This window comes from Aegilops tauschii, chromosome 2 (genome assembly GCF_002575655.3).
Source record: "Aegilops tauschii subsp. strangulata cultivar AL8/78 chromosome 2, Aet v6.0, whole genome shotgun sequence".
Taxonomy (NCBI): Eukaryota; Viridiplantae; Streptophyta; class Magnoliopsida; order Poales; family Poaceae; genus Aegilops; species Aegilops tauschii.
Genome location: NC_053036.3, coordinates 79,799,879 through 79,815,227, shown reverse-complemented (window position 1 = coordinate 79,815,227; position 15,349 = coordinate 79,799,879). Strand labels below are relative to the sequence as shown.

At 48.0% G+C, this 15,349-nt stretch overlaps 1 pseudogene; it reads left to right on the top strand.

The window, feature by feature from the left end:
- Positions 1-1,170: 1,170 nt before the first annotated feature.
- Positions 1,171-2,951, top strand: LOC141040761 (uncharacterized; annotated as a pseudogene).
- The last annotated feature ends 12,398 nt before the right edge of the window (positions 2,952-15,349 follow it).

The following is a 15,349-nucleotide window of genomic DNA, read 5'->3' as shown; positions in this document are numbered from 1 at the left end:
AAGTTATTCTGGACCTACTGGACTATTGAATTCTTTTTAATAAAGATGGTTGTGGGCGTCAGTATGATGCAGTGGCTCGAGTTATCCTCTTGTTTTTTAAAAATGACAGGCACTTGAGCAGCCTGACTGGATCGTATTGCATTTATTTGACACAAGTTAAAGCTGTCTTAAAACAAATATTTGTGCAGTCCTGTTGTGCGTGGTTCTGCAAAAAAAAAAAAACAAGGATAGGGGCCAGAGGCGCTAACTTTCCATTCAGCTCAAGAGCAAATTACAGCGTGCAGAACATAGTTACAGATGTTTGCATTCCTCATGAGCTGAATTGGTACAGCAATGTAAAATTGTCAGCTACGTTAAAGGCCCTTCATTCAATCCATCATAATAAAGGAACCAAATCTGTTTATGTTTTAGGATTCAAACTGTGAGTTCTATAAGTTCCAGTCAGCTCCACTTCTTTGGTGAGTGTTTTATAACTGCGCCTATGGGAGTACTATGCAGGACTTGTGCTGAACTCTATTTGTGTCCAAAATACAAGAGCAGAAACTTGTCCTGGTCAATAGCTTTAGTCCATTCCAACTGCTCAAACATTCAAGCGGTCAAAATGCTAGTTTTGCTGACATGGATGCAAATCAGCATGTCATTCTGCGATTGACAAGCCACTTGAGCAGATTTTCCCACATTAGCCCATCTCTCTCCCTGTCAAATGTTTGGGTTGGAGCACAAGTTCAGAAAACCAGTCGAAAGTTGATTTTAATCAACGTTGAAAGTTGGAAAGGTGTCAAATCGAAAGTTTTTGGTTCAGTTGGAAAATTCTAGAGCCTGCAGGCTGATGGTTAGAGCATCTCCAACCCCCCCCCCCCCCCCCCCCCAAACATGCCCCCCATGGCTCTCTTTTTAGCGCCGGCGCCGAAAAATTAGCCCAGTCGCACCCCCAGGACCTTGTTTATCGCTGGTTTGGGCCGAAATAACAGCCGGCGAACCCGAGCCAAACCCAAGCCCCCGGGGGCCGCCTGGGGGCGCCGGCCGAAGAAAAAAGGTGCGTGCGTCCGCTCTGTCGGCGAGAGACAGCCCTTTTCCCGCCGATCCCCTGCTTTCCCCTCCATTTCCCTCCATTCCCCCCTTCTGCCCCTCTTCTCCCACCATTCTCCTCCCTCTCCCCGCCATCCTGCCATGCCACCGAAGAAGTATACGGTCCCTCACACCGTTGCCGATGCCACCCAGCCGAAGCAGAGGAAGCCCAGGGCACTGCCGGCAAAACCACAGGGCATGTCGAACGTCGACTGGAAGGCGAAGGTTCAGCGCCGGGAGGCTGTCATCACCGACCAGCGGAACAGGCTCAACACCAAGAGGTCCCGGGACGCGACCGCGTTGGCGGCGGCTGCTGCGGAGCAGGTAGAGGCACCTCGCGCGGGGATGATGAATCCACCCGACGGCCACGGCCCGCAAGCTGCCTGGAGCCAGCAGAGCGTCAGGTCGCCGGCCAGCTTCTCTCCATTGCCACATCCCTGGGGATGCGCACCCTCGCCTGGCTACGCCGACGGCGACGTGCATGGTGGATTCAACCCCAACATCACCTTTCCGCATGGCCAGCGCGCCTCACCCTCCGGTCTGAACCCCGACCAGCGCACGCCCTCACCCGAGTTCGCCGGCGTCCAGTACCCCCCATACACCTACTCGCCGCCGGCTTACGCCGCCTCCCCGACGCCGCCTCTACGCCGTGGCGCCCTACACTTCTCGCAAGCCTCGTCGTCGCATTTCGGCAACCCCGACGCGAGGGAAGCCGACATGGACGAGATCATCACGAGCGGCTCGGCCGCCGCCGCCTCCCCCGGGTTCCAGGTGCAAGACGATACAATGGACCTCGTCGGCGATATGGACGATGAGCTCGACTATGGCGAGGAGGAGGAGGAGGAGGAAGAGCCGGCGCCTGCTCCGGCGAGGGAAGGGAAAAAGAAGAAGCGGGGGGCTAGGACCGGCGAGCTGCGCGTAAGCATGAAAGACCGTCTGCCTCGACCCCATCACCGGTACGAACCAGAACGCCGACACGTACTGGGAGCGCATCAAGTCGAAATTCGATGAACGCAAGTTGGTCGACCCCTACTTATCCACCATCCACATGCAGCACGGCTCGAAGGCCATGGCGAACCATTGGGCGCTCATCCAAACGGCCTGCAACAAATGGCATGTGATTGTTGAGGAGATCGCGGCTCGCCCGGAAAGCAGCGCCAACGTCGAGGGTCAGGTATGCATAGACGCCGGCTCCCACTTCTTTTCGCCGTGTGCGTCGCCGACACTTGTTCCTCGGCGCAGATGATTTGGATGTTCGCCATGTACCGCCAGGACAGCAGCACCGACCAAGAGTTCAAGTACCTCCATGTGTTCTCCCGGATCGAGAAGTGCAAGAAGTGGCGGATGTCCGGCGCACCCTCGCCAAGGCCAATGAGACGTACAAGCTAGACGCGCCCACGCCGGGGCCGGCCGATAGGCGCCCTAACGGCAACAAACGAGCCAAGACGGCGAAGGACGCCACACCGGCTACCGAGCGTCTGCACTCGTCCATCGAGCAGTGCATCGCCGACGCCAAGAACCACGCCGCCTAGAGGGAAGAGAAATCCAAGGCGCGGTGGTCGGTGTTGATGACGAACAACGCCGTCAAGCTCGATCTACTCTGGACCAACGTCGCCGCGAAGAAGAGAACACCGACCTGGCATTCCTGATGGGCGGACATGTCGACGATGGACGAGCAGGTCAAGGCGTGGTACCTGGCGGAGCGCGGCCTCATCTTGAACCAGATGCCGTCGACGACCGCGCCAACTCCCACGCCGACCCCAACGCCGCCGCCAAGCCCGAGCGATGATGCCTCCACGATGCCCAACACAGAAGCCGCGCCGACGCCGACCAGCCCATGCACGCCGACTCCCGCTAGTCCGACGCCGGAGGCCGCCGTTTGATGCCTACGCGTCCTTCCTTTTGCACGCCGAACTTTCGAGTATGATTGATCGCCGAACTTGTGGCGTTTTTTTGGATAGCGGGAAATGTCAAGTCTGAATGTATACGCGTCTTGGGGCCGAAACCTGGGGGCGTGGCTGGGAACTAGATTGCCCTCGGGCCAAAAAAGCGTCGGCCGAAGAGCCAAAGAAGCGCCAGCCGGTGCGCTGGGGGGCGAACGAGTGGAGATGCTCTTATACCTTAGTCCCCCCTTTATATCTCTTTTCTCAAACAATTACAAGGTGCTCTGCATTCAAGAGGAAGTTGAGAGTTTAACTACAGATTGCCGATGCTCGACACGATTGAGTCTATATTTAACTTGTTTGCACTATTCCTTATCCGACAAAAGGTTATAAGGACTAAACAGCCACAGAATGTCACAAGTTTCTGCAATTCTTAATAAAACTTTTACTAAAAACACATACTGAGACGATACAAATCTTGTTCCATTGCTACTGTTTTACTTGACATAAAAAAAATACTAAGCATGAAATTAGAGGGGACACACGAAAACATCCATGAATCTCAGGGAATGGACGTCGTTCATGGTGATGGAGCGGGAGCAGGAACCCCTGCTCCGCAGATGGCGACAATGGGACTGCGCACGACATGCTGCTTCGATAGCCAGCTCAAGCTTCCCTGCACAAAGATTTCTGATGCACCCATGCCCTGGCAGTTCACTGACGCACTGAACATTTTCTTTTGTCCAACCTTGGAGAACAACAGTATCTCTGGGGAGACACGCACTGTCATAGAGCCTGGAGAGTCATCCTTGGCGGTGTACAGAATTCGCCAGCTCGACGTTCATCGCCACACGGGTCACGGTGAAGGGGGTCGATGCAAGTGGCACGGTGAATGGCGTCACCTTTTGCTCCAATGTAAGGAGGTGCACGGTCATGCGTCTCGTCTCATTTTATTTAGATTTGGCATGTATGAATGGCATGTTAATAAGGAGGTGCATTGTAAACCAACATGTGGTTGGTAGTTAGGAGGACAGTGGTACTACGGTTCAAATCCTAGTGCTCGCATTATTCTGGATTTATTTCAGGACTTCCGGCGATACGCGTTTAGTGGGAGGAGACGTTCCCGTCGACTAGGATGCGCCTGTGGTGACTTCGTCAATCTCAAAATGATATGCCAGCTCAGTCTTTCGAATGTGCTCATAGGGATATAGTGTGCGCATGTGTGTTTATAGAGACGAGTGTACGCGCGTATATATGAGCGTCTGTGTCTGTACTGTGTTCTCAAAGAAATAAAATAAGGAGGGACATTCGGTCTCGGTCATGCTCTCTGAGCCAAGGCATTTTCATTCTAGTTGTTGAAATTTTTATTCCGGATCTCTTCTTCGATGGTCTGTTTGTTTGATCTCTTATGTCGATTTGGTGTAACCCGTAGGTTACTAAGTTGTAGCCGATCTTTGTATCAACATGTGTATAACGGCACTTTATTAGCCCCTGATAGTTACCTGAGTGCTGCTCTCATGGAAAAAAGAACCTAGATGCTTTGGCCGTATGTTGGGAAGTATTGATATATACTTTATTTTTTCGTGTCTGGAATTTTTATTTTTTCGGTAAGAAAATTTTGAAGATGTAAATGTCCTGGGCAAGGTGAATGAGCTGGAGCTTGTCTACACACGGCAGTTTGCCTGACTGACCAATAGTTTTTTCTCTCCGTGTGTTTAATTTATGTCTTTGTCGCGTGGAAAAAATATTTCAATCCGAAAAAGAATTGGAAAAGTCTTATACGGATTACAAGAATTAAAAAACGGCAAACAAAGTGAAGAGAAGAAAAAAATAACTAGACAAGTCGCAAAAGAAGAAAGAAATGAAATGAGAGAAGGGTTGTATTATTTAAATTTGCATATCTCTTTATCCATGTAGCAATGATTTTCGTGAATCGACATACGGTATCATTGGCCGAACTATGAATGCCCGAGAAAATTAGGTCATTCCTGGCTTTCCAAATCCGCCAAGAAAGGATGAAGAGGACGTAAATGGCTTTGGCGCAAGGATCAATAACACCGTTTGGTGAAAGCAATCTCTGCACCATGGCAGTGTTGAATTTTCCAGATTCCCCTATGCCATAAATCTGATGCTTCCATCGTCTTCTTTATCAGCTCAAGCTCAGCCTCTACGACCCATGTGAATCTTGTATGCAGGTTGAAGCCATGCGCAAGGAAGCTAATTTTTTTTTAAATAATACAATTTTTTTATTAAATTACAGAAATATTACGCCGAAAAAATAATTTTCAAAAATAATACACCGTCGGCCCGCTGCAGGCCGACTGGATCTAATCGGCCCACAGCAGGCCGATCGGCTAGCAGCAGGCCGACTGCTGGCCCGCCTGGCACGCGTCGGCCTCTGGTTGGGTGGGCCACGTCGCGAGGGGGAGGGAGGGAGCTGTCGGCGTGGGCGCGCCCCTATCGGCCTACTGCGGGCCGATTGGCCAGCTGCTGGCTGACAGGGTGCTGCCACCTCGCACGCGGCTGGCCGGCTGCTCCCTGCGGCCTTATCCTTCCTTTCCTCCCTTCTTCTTCTCCCCTTCCTCCCTTCTTCTTCTGTTCTTTTCTGTTCTTACCTTCTCCTCTCTCTACACAAAAATGCGACCAATTTATACACCTAAATGAGCAAGTTTTTCGCGATTTTGGCACCGTGAATGGATTCAACTCAGTTAGGGCAGCCAAAAGAGGTCTCGATCTACTGCTGGGGTAGCTCGTGGTGGTCGTGGTGAGCATTTTGGTGGAGGTGGTGGTGGTGAAGTTGGGGCAGTGTGGTGGAGGTGAAGCTGTTGTTCGTCGTTCTTCGTTGGAGGCGGAGCACCGGCAGTTTGGTGGCCGCCGTTCGTCGTTCTTCGTTCGCACGCATGCTTCAAGGGTATATTTCAGCCCACATTTTATTTTTCGTAGGTGCTCCGGTAGTATTTGTTAATATGTTTCAATGTGAAATAAATTAGGTGTGCGATTATTGTTATTTGCCCCGGTAGTATACGTAAATATATTTAGATGTCAACTAATTAGTTGTGTAAAAATGTGTAGTTGCTACGGTAATATTCCTTACTATATGTGGATGTCAAGTATTTAGGAGTGTCAGTATATGTAGTAGTCCAGAAAAAAGGTCCGTAATATAGGCAGTCCAGTCAAATATATTAATCTGTCAATATTTGTAGTTGCTACGACAAATATTCGTAATATACTTGTAGGTGGGTGAATTGTATTAGTTGCTCCGTTAATATTCTGTAATATATAGCTAGGTAATATATAGACATGTCTAATATTTGTTAGTGGGGATATTAAGTTGTTGCTTAATACTTGTATTTCGTTGTTGAAAAAAAATAGGTGAGTCGAGATGTCCGATATAGTGAAGTTCAGATTTTACTACGGTCCTGGTACTGTCCAAACAACTGAGTTGGGAGCAGATCTGAGTGAATTTACTCACATAGAGGTGCCAATGAGCGCACCACAAACATGGTCTGTCAGTGAGTTGAAAGAATGGATTGCGGCAAGTTTAGGTCTTGATACTGAAACACAGACCGTCGGTGTTCATGCATTGTGGACACGGTCAAGTTCAAAAATTTACTTTTATTTGAGGCCAATAGAGGGAGACTCTGATTGGGTGCGGTGGTTACAAGGTTGTGAACGAAGGGGATGCAATCCTGTTGCTTTAGTGCTTCCCGTCGTGAAGGAGGTCACTGCACATGAAGGCGAGGGTGGCTACGAAGGACAGAGCAGTCAGGTAGAAGGAGGAAATGCTTATGGTTACGAACAAGGACAGAGCAGTCAGGTAGGAGGAAATGCTTATGGTTATGAACAAGGGCAGAGTAGTCAGGTAGAAGGAGGAAATGCCGATGGTGATTACAATGGCGAGGTGGACGCTGACGAGGTAGATGGGCACATGCAGAACCAGATGGAAGAAGAAGACACCGATGTTGAAAGGGGTCAAGCCGATGATTCTGACGAGTCAGATGAAGAAGAAAATGCAGAGGAGGTCCCGAATCCTGCATGGTGGAATCATGACTTATCATCTGCAATGACCGTGAATGATGGACATGATTCAGCCTGGCAATATCACCAGAACAATATTGCGACGGGTGCTATGTATCCGAACAAGCAAGCCCTGAAGGATGCAATAATTAATTGGGCAATGTCCATGCAAAGGATTTCACAGCTCAGGTGTCCAGTCAGAAATTCCTGACAATGGTATGCAAGAACGCAGATTGTCCCGCCAGTGTGCACGGCTTTCTCCCTAAGTATGGCACAAGTTGGGTGATAAGTGACTTAGTTAATCACACTTGTCTTATTCCCTGCATCCCTCAAGATCATGCCAACCTTTCATCCACGCTTATTGCTCGATTGTTTTATGATGAGATAGTGCAGGGCAAAGCTATGGAAGTGAAGGCAGTCCAGACAAAAGTCTTCGCCAGGTTCAAGTACCGAATTTCTTATGGCAAGGCTTGGGGGGCTAAGCATGCAGCGCTTGAGAGGAGATTTGGTTCTTATTTTGATGCATATGACTCTGTTGTCCACCTCCTCCACACCATGCAGCAGCGGAATCCAGGCACCTATATCGATATCCAAGACATGTTCATGCCAGAGTTCCCAACTGTGAGGGTGTTGCATCGTCTCTTCTTCTCTTTCGGTGTATGCATCGAAGCTTTCAGGCATTGCCGACCGGTGATATGTGTTGACGGTACTTTTCTCACAGGCAAGTACAAGGGTCAGATCCTGACAGCCATAGGTCAAGACGGCCAAAATCAAGTCATCCCACTGGCATTTGCTTTTGTGGAGAGTGAGAACATTGAAAGTTGGACATGGTTCTTTAGGCAGTTGAAAATATCAGTTGTGAAGGAGAAGCCCAATGTGTGCATCCTTCATGACAGGCATGCGGGTATACTCAGTGCGATAAGGACACTGACAAACCCAGGCCCTGAGGAACAAGTTCCATGGCAGGACTTGCAGAGCCGTTGGTGCATGCGCCATCTGGGGGCTAATTTCTTCTCGCAGTTTAGAAATAAGAACCTGATGAATCTGTTCAAAAAACTCTGCAAGCAGAACCAATTATGGAAGTACAATTTGATACGCGACAGACTTAATGTGTGCATGCAGAGACACGTGAGGGACAGGAAAGCTGCAAGAGATGCAGCGGTGAGGGCACATGTTGAAGCAGTAGCTGCACAGTTGGCAACAGGAACAGCGGCGTGGAGGAGGAGCCTGTTGGGCTATGTGACCTGCCAGGCTTTGACCCACCTGGTACTAGGAGAAGGCTCGGGAGGTCGATTAAAACCTTCGAGCAGTGGATAGAGCATGAGTCTCTGGAGAGGTGGTCTTTGCTACATGACACACATGGAGCAAGGTACGGTGTCATGACAACGAACCTCGCGGAAACATACAACTTTGTCCTCAGAGGAAACCGGGCATTGCCACTTACATCCATCGTTGAGGGTATTTTCTATGGCACCGTCAAGTATTTCAGAGACAGACGTCAAAAAGCAGAGCAGCATATCTTGAACAACCCAAATACACGGTACTGTGAAAGAGTCACGAAGTACATGGACAACAAGATGCAAAAAGCTAGGTCACACACTGTAGTCGCCATCGGTAATCAAGAAAGAAGGTTTGAGGTCCGCTTAGCCAACAACAAATTCGGATGTGCAAATGAGTTGAGGACGCATGAGGTGAAAATTGGCAATGAAGCCTGGCCAACGTGTGAGTGCACATGCAATAAACCGAAATTGCTTCACCTACCTTGCTCACATGTACTTGCTGCTTGCGGGCAGCTTGGAATGGACGCAATATCGTTTGTGTCTCCATTTTTTCTGAAAGAGTCTGTCCTCAATACCTGGACAGGTGAGCTGATGGGTTTTCGATCAATGGGTAATTTCAACAGCGTCAACCCCGCCGAAAGGCGTTACATTCCAAACCCAGAGCATATGCGTACAAGTAGAGGCAGACGACAGTGTCAGCGCATCCGAAATGACATGGATGAATCTGAAGCAGGAGGTCCGACTAGGCAATGCATTCTATGCAATGAATTTGGCCATAGGGACACTAATTGTCCCACTTTCGTCACTGGGCGTGGACGAGGCAACCGGGGAAGAAGAGGAGGTAGAGGCAGTAGAGGAGTAAGGGCGAGAGGAAGAAGCTAAGCTAGCAGTAGTATGTTCTGAATTTGTATTAAGTGTGGCACTATGTTCTGAATTTGTATTAAGTGTGGCACTATGTTCTGAATTTGTATTAAGTGTGGCACTATGTTCTGAATTTGTATTAAGTGTGGCACTATGTTCTGAATTTGTATTAAGTGCGGCACTATGTTCTGAATTTGTATTAAGTGTGGCACTATGTTCTGAATTTTTATTAAGTGTGGCACTATGTTCTGAATTTGTAATAAGTGTGACACTATGTTCTGAATTTTTATTAAGTGTGACACTATGTTCTGAATTTTGTATGTGCAGGAATGTCGGGATTGTGGTTGCTGAATGGGGACATTGATAGGGGTCATCGTGCTGCGATATGGTATGAGCGCAAGCTTGAGCCTCTGGTCACTCGCACTCCTAAGGAAAACTGGAAGATACACTCAGGATGGCTTCAGCGGTACGTGCTTTATTAATTTGCACACTGACATGCATATTAATGGTTGAAATGGGAGACACTAACTGAAAAGTTCTCTGATGAAGGTTGAAATGGGCCGGCCTTTTACCTTTCGCGCGTCTGGTTGAGTCTATCCCGGGTGAGAAACGCCTTGCCATCGATGGGTCTTTGCTGAGCTGCTTAGTGGACCGTTGGAGGCCAGAGACCCACACGTTTCACTTCAGATGGGGAGAGATGGCTCCTACTCTGGAGGATGTGTCACTTTTGCTCGGACTACCGTTGGCAGGTCATGCCGTAGGACCGTTGGACGCACCGGCTGGTTGGGAGCGAGCTCTTACACAACGTTTTCATGGTGTTTTTCCGGATGCTCTGGATCCGGTATGGGAGCATCACGGACCTAAGTATGAGTGGTTGCTAAATTTCTGGGTAATTTCCCCTACCTATTATCTTCAATTATCGTGCATACAGTTTTACAGAAAATAATTGCGGCTTACTAAAACTTTCTGTTCGCTTAATGCAGATCCAGAACTTCCGGGCGCCGTTGACTGCGGAACAGATCACTCGGAGCCTGGAGGCCTACTTACTGTGGCTTTTTGGCAAGGTGATGTTCACGGAGAACCATGTCACCACTATTAGTGCCCTCTACATCCCTATGGCACCCGAGATAGCGAGCGCTCAGACGGCGGATCAGATCAGACAGAGGAGTTGGGGTTCGGCGGTCTTAGCGGCTACATACCGAGGTATGTGCAACGGTTGCCAGCTTACATCGAGAAAGCCAGCCCTTCTTGGATGCCCTCTATTCCTACAGCTGTGGTCGTGGGAGAGGTTCTCTATAGGGCGACCAGATGTACGTGTTCATGAGCCTATAGACGCCATGTTTGATGTTGACGGCATCGACATGCCTACTTTCGGTCTGTGTTGGACACGTCGCGAGGTATGGCGCACCGTGTTGTAGTTTAATGCAACTTTTTTCTGCACAAGAGATAGTTCGATGCTAGCGGCTACTAACTTTTCTTCTCTGCAGAGACGCTTTGCTAGTGATCAGACCAGGAAGGCATACACAGCATTGAATGAGCAGTTCGATGCGTACACCGGGGTCATCTGGCAGCCCTACACGGAAGCAGCCATACAAGCGAGATACCCTGGTGGTATGTCTGTTCTATGCACAAGGGACCGAGATTACTGGATGACAAAATCTAAGATCATCTTCGATGTCTTCGTCCAGGAGATGGCACAACAGAGGGTTATGAGGCAATTTGGTCTTCTGTAGTTGGAGCTACCTCCCCCTATAGAGAACCCGGTGCCAGCACACATCCACAGGTATTAACCAGTTTTTCAATGTTGCATTATCTTTCATAGTACTCCATTCGAAGCTTTAGGTAATTGTTGAACACACACCACAATTTTTAGGACGACAAGGAAGGGCATGACCAGGACTACTGCTGACTGGCTAGTTAGACTAGAGCCATATGTTATAGAATGGGAGACAACAAACACAAATCTATGGCACGAGAATCACAATTTCGATCTCGATGAATTCAATCTCTATTTGCGGCGCTACATGACCGGAACACGCGGATATACCGGATCCTACTCCCACCCAGAGGACATTGTTGAGTACTCCCACCCAGAGGACATACCGGATCCTACTCCGTCGGATATGTACCCGAGCTATGATACTTCGGGCTCTAGGCAGTACGCGGTAAGATATATTTTCTTTACGTAATGTTGTCACATACTTTGACGTGCAAGAGACAGACATTATTAATCGTCATGGAAATTTGCAGGCTACCTTGACACGCGAACTCTACGACGACGTGACCACCTCTGCGATCACTATCGTCTGGACCTCTTCTTCAGCATCGTCCAGTGCTACAACCCTTCTTCGAAAGAATTCAGAATAAGATACGGACTGTGTACGAGGCTATCACATGCACCCGGAGAACCGATGTTGTTCAGCACCAGTAGGAGCAGCCGCGTCACTCCATGCACCGACATCAACCACGTCCACGTCTAGCACATCAGCCGACAACCAGGCCACCCTGTCCTGACCAACCTGGCAGTTCTACGTGGCACCCACAACACTATGGTCCCACGTCGAGCTTCGTGTTTTCTCCACAGCCACAGCAACACGGTCCCTCGTCGAGCTTCGTGTTATCTCCACAGCCACAGCAGCACGGTCCCTCATCCAGTTTCGTGTTTGAGCCAGAGCAGACGTCACAGCCAGCAGGTATGTGTCTTCATATTTATTGTTTTCAATATTAGTTGACGCGACCTCATTCTTCATGATGAAACGTTCCATCGTGTAGGAGCCTATGGATATCAGGCGTCTATGTCGGCATCACATGATACGTGGGGGAGTGATCAACATCCCGAGGAGAACATACAGGCTCAGATGTCGCAGCACACCCAGTGGATGAACATGTTTTCGACTCCTCCACCAGGCCCCACACAGGATACACAGCATGACCAGGGAGAGTCTGAGATTCCTCCTCGTCACATTAGGGCACCCGACAGGTTGGGATGGTCGCCGCTTCCAGATCCGCCTCCCCGCCAGGCCAGACGTCGTCACTGACGCTTCTATCTATCAGTAGAGACATTACCATCTATTTCTGTGTGAGACTTATGTCTATTCTATGTATGAGACAAATGACTATGTACTTATGTACGAGACATATGCCTACTCTATTTTAGTACTCTGTTATCCGAACTACAATATCATATTTAGATAGAACATAATATTCATACAACGAGACATTACAAACAACTAGATAGAACTACATCTAAATTAAATGGTACGTAACTGAACTCACAACATACAGCATAAAAACTACATGAAGTCATCATCGTCATCCTCGATCGATGCAGAACTCTTGCCCTTCGATGATGAAGAACTCTTGCCCTTCGACGATGCAGAAACCTTGCCCTTCGATGATGAAGAACCCTTTCCCGCCATATGTTCGCGCCAACTATTTCCCGCCACCCGTTTCCCGCCACCCATTTCCCGCCAACCCTTTCCCGCCATACCGCAGTCGTTCTTTCTCGCCATTTTCTCCTCTCTACCTATAAAACCCCCTTCAGACGGAGGTGGATAAGCATTGCAGTGTGGTGGTGGTGAAGTTGGGGCAGTGTGGTGGAGGTGAAGCTGTTGTTCGTCGTTCTTCGTTGGAGGCGGAGCACCGGCAGTTTGGTGGCCGCCGTTCATCGTTCTTTGTTCGCACGCACGCTTCAAGGGTATATTTCAGCCCACATTTTATTTTTCGTAGGTGCTCCGGTAGTATTTGTTAATATGTTTCGATGTGAAATAAATTAGGTGTGCGATTATTGTTATTTGCCCCGGTAGTATACGTAAATATATTTAGATGTCAACTAATTAGTTGTGTAAAAATGTGTAGTTGCTCCGGTAATAATCCGTACTATATGTGGATGTCAAGTATTTAGGAGTGTCAGTATATGTAGTAGTCCAGAAAAAAGGTCCGTAATATAGGCAGTCCAGTCAAATATATTAATCTGTCAATATTTGTAGTTGCTACGGCAAATATACGTAATATACTTGTAGGTGGGTGAATTGTATTAGTTGCTCCGTTAATATTCTGTAATATATAGCTAGGTAATATATAGACATGTCTAATATTTGTTAGTGGGGATATTAAGGGGTAGGTTAGGTACTCAATGCGATTTGTGTGTTGCAGATGGCTAATGGTACTCAGTGGGTGCTTAGCCCTATTGTTCATGTCCAAGGCTTTTCTCCAAGTGTTGTGCAAGTTAGTGAAGTGGACCTCACTTTTGATTGGTTGAAGACTAAATTCATGTTGAAGCAAGGGTTGAAGGAAGACGATTTTGTGTACTACGTCAGCAGGAAGCAGTCAAATGGCCCTGGGGAAAGAAAATTGATTGACATAACTGATGATGGCAAGATTCAAGAAATGCTAAGCGAATGTGAATGGAAAAGGGTTGTTGAGTTGCATTGCTACAGGAAACCGAGTTATATGTGATGAATTTGTCATTCGAGATCCGCCTCTCCGCCAGGCCAGACGTCGTCACTGACGCTTCTATCTATCAGTAGAGACATTACCATCTATTTCTGTGTGAGACTTATGTCTATTCTATGTATGAGACAAATGACTATGTACTTATGTACGAGACATATGCCTACTCTATTTTAGTACTCTGTTATCCGAACTACAAGATCATATTTAGATAGAACATAATATTCATACAACGAGACATTACAAACAACTAGATAGAACTACATCTAAATTAAATGGTACGTAACTGAACTCACAACATACAGCATAAAACTACATGAAGTCATCATCGTCATCCTCGATCGATGCAGAACTCTTGCCCTTCGACGATGAAGAACTCTTGCCCTTCGACGATGCAGAAACCTTGCCCTTCGATGATGAAGAACTCTTGCCCTTCGACGATGCAGAACCCGGAAGTGGCGGCATGAAGATATCATCTTCGTCCTCGCTCTCCTCAGTCCATAAACATGGATTATTTGCTGCAATCCTTCTGAAAGTTTCACTCTTCGGCACCACTACCTTCTTCCACCTGTCATGCAACCTAAGAAGTTCTTTACGTACCTCCTCATAGGTCCTTTCAGGCCACCCAGACCTACGTAATTGGTGAGCCAACTCATTCATTATGGTGTCACTACCGGTGAGTTCGTCCCATGGAACTATCCTATTATCCATCCTAAAATCGGTAGCTAGCCTCAGAAGAGTCCTGCTCATCCCAGGGTGAAAACTACGATCGAAAGGATAATGGGACATCTCAACTACACTACACTGCAATGCTTATCCACCTCCGTCTGAAGGGGGTTTTATAGGTAGAGAGGATAAAATGGCGGGAAAGAACGACTGTGGTATGGCGGGAAAGGGTTGGCGGGAAATGGGTGGCGGGAAACGGGTGGCGGGAAACGGGTGGCGGGAAATAGTTGGCGCGAACATATGGCGGGAAAGGGTTGTGCGGAATACGTCATAGTTTTACAAAAAAACCCAGGGATCATTCGGAAAAAAATGGTGGCATGCACCAGTCGGCCCACAGTAGGCCAATTAGTCCTTGTCGGCCCACTGCAGGCCTATCGGCCAACTGCAGGCCGACTGGACCCTGTCGGCCAACTGCAGGCCGACTGGACTTGATCTGGTGGCCGACAGCCCAATCGGCCAGCAGCAAGCAGATGGGCCACCAGTCGGCCTGCTGTGGGCTGACTAGGATCAGTCGGCCTGCAGCGGGCCGACGGTGTATTATTTTTGAAAATTATTTTTTCAGCGTAATATTTCTGTAATTTAATAAAAAAATGTATTATTAAAAAAAAATTAGCCGCAAGGAAGGACATATATTGTTTGAACAGTATTATTCTCCTCACTTAACGACAAATGTCGAACACCATGTTTTCTTTAAAGAAATGCCAAAACACCATGTTGTTAATTTTTTTAGCTAAATATAACAGTACATAATGAATCACACATAGGTATGACTTAATTATATAGTACATTGCTCTCTTCAATAATGCACACGCGTGTAATAATATGATTTTCTCAAACTTCTTACAACAATTGGTGGAGCATGTCTTGGGTTACAAAAAAGTTTTAAAAAATCAGACTTTATTCATAGCCAACGGAGTACAATCACATACCAAACATAACCTCCCTACCTCTAGTCCTAACAACCCTCCTCAGTCACAACTTTTTCTGTAACAACCCAGATTCCAACCCAACCTTAGTCGGTACAACCGGACACCCCAACGGTTGTACTATTTTGGTGGTTGT